This window comes from Pelophylax lessonae (assembly GCF_965119305.1).
Source record: "Pelophylax lessonae genome assembly, chromosome: 4".
NCBI classification, from domain to species: domain Eukaryota; kingdom Metazoa; phylum Chordata; class Amphibia; order Anura; family Ranidae; genus Pelophylax; species Pelophylax lessonae.
Genome location: NC_138771.1, coordinates 4,006,098 through 4,008,514, shown reverse-complemented (window position 1 = coordinate 4,008,514; position 2,417 = coordinate 4,006,098).

The window sequence follows — 2,417 nt, the reverse complement described above, 5'->3', positions numbered from 1 at the left end:
GGGGCTACTATGTCAATTTCATTTTTGGCTGGGCTGTAGTTATCTCAGACTAATTGTATAGTTTTCACCTGGTTTTTCCCTAAGCTTCAGTTGACTTGTGATTTCTCACTGTCTCCAGTAGATGTCACTGGTGTCACTGGTAAAAGAATGAGATTTCATAAACAGACTTAAGTTATGAATATTTATATTTCCTTCAGCCAATCCAGTAGGAGGTTTATTTCACTGATGCATGCTGGGGGATGATATATATATATATTTGGGACAGGTCATGTGCTCGTTCTCTTCCCCTTGGCTGAGGCCTATGGAGGTGCTGCTGGGTGAAGCTCTCCTGTTAGGTCCAAAAGTCCGTTTTGGGGCGGCCTAACCTGTGCTCAAATGGACCTGAAGCTGTTCTGCTTGGTCTGGAGTAAGCGTGCCAAGGAGGAGACCCAGGGGAAGCCCCTATCTGGAGAGTGCCTGAAAGAAGGCTGGTCTCTCAGAAGGGCCTTCAGAAGACGTACTGAAATTCGGAAACATGATGACAGTATTGCCGGATCGGCTTAAAGGTTCTGACACTGTGAAGCTGGACATTGATCTACATCTGGAGGGTCTGTAAGGGATCTGTTACGGTATCTGGGACCCCTAACCCTCACCTCCTTAACCATTTTGCAATAAAAAGTGACTGGCACCAAATATCCTTTTTCGATCCCCCATTCTAGCCATGGATTCACCTTTGGGGTTGAAATGATATCCCACCCTGTACTCTGAAGGTGTCTTCCTGCCTTTGGGGTGTCAGGGGTGCTACATTTCCAACAAAGAAAATAGAAGGGAAATCTTCCAGTGGGGACACTTGTTCCCATGTCACTTGTCTAAGAGGAGATTTACCTTGTGTTGGGGAGATTTCCTCTCTTCCTGCTACAGAACAGGAAGTACTGGAAGATCGCGAAATATTGATTGAATTGCACATCAGTTAGATAATACATGGAAGGTTGTATGGCCACCATTAGTGTCCTGGTACCAAGATATAGTACCGATAGCCAACTAAAAGGGGTCAGATGTGGAGCCCCCTGGTATTACTTTGGGATGAAATAATATTTGGTTATAGAGTTTGTGACAGGAGTCACTTTGGTTGGGGGGCTCGGGGAACCCAGATTACTTTAGAAAGGTCAGGAAACTCCTTGTCCAGCTTCCCTGGTCCCTCTTATGTGTAAGTCACTCTGTGTCTATTAGGGGCACAGGGTGACCAAGAACCCCAGTTGGGTCTGCACTAATCAGACTCGCTGTACAACCACACCGGACTCAGCATTTCGTGTTTCCCCGGTTATCCTGGGTTCAATATGTGTGGTTTGTGTTGAAAGAGTGAAGGGCTCTTTCACTTGGGACAATAATATTTCTGGACAATATCCCTCAAGAAATATATAAAGATAAACAGTTTGACTTTTCAGATTGCTAGAACATTGCAGGAGTGTCTCATAGACCCTTGCTAAATAGTGAGGTGGGGTGCGGTTTGTTATTGTTAAGTACCTGTATTCCATTGTTCTATTGTTTCTGTCTGCCTTAAGATCAACCTATTATGGGATGTATATGTGTATGTGGATTGGCTGCAAAGGGGGAGGGGGGATTGTCCCACAGTGTATATCTCTTTGTGCCTGTGTTTCAATAAACAGTTTGATTCTGGTTGACTCCAAAACTTGTACTGTCGAGTTCTTGGGGTAACTATAGCCAGATTCACGGATCTCATGTTCCAGAGCTTAGGAAGCAGGTTCTTGACGGAGATACCCAGTCGGGGTGTCCGCAGTCCGTCACAGAGTTTTATGTATCCCACCATGGTGAATGGTCCTCTTTATAATACCAGAGGTTATGTTATTTCCCATCTGTACTCTCAGGCTTTTCTTCGCATGGCCATCAGGGATCCCTCCATGCCAAATCTGCAGCCAGTCTTCTCCTAGCAGCTGCTTTCTGCTCCTGTCACTTCACTGGTAGACTTTTCATTGTCTGCTGTTAATTTATTCATGTTTGAAGCTCTCAGCTTCCTCCCGCTCTCTCCAGCCTCAGTGTTTATGGTGAAAAATGATAGTATTCCCCATGGCTGCTGTAACATTGTTGATATGTAAAGATATTCCGGGGCTGACAAGGCTGACTAGATGCCTGGGCTCAGCTGTGAACACTTCAAAGCCATTTCTCCAGCTTGTGTGTGTGTTTAACCATGTCAACATGCTGTCATTATCAAAATTTAATTGAATATTTGCGGCTAGGTAATGAAAGATCGCAGAGTCTCCCAGTGACAGGCAAGAGGAATGATAAATGACAGTAACGAGGGTTCTGAAGCTGGATGGGAATCATTACCACCTGTCCTGGCCATACGATGCCCATGGTGGTAGTGAATGCTGGGAGTCACAACACAGCACAAAGTTATTAGGTTTACAATTAGGGGACAT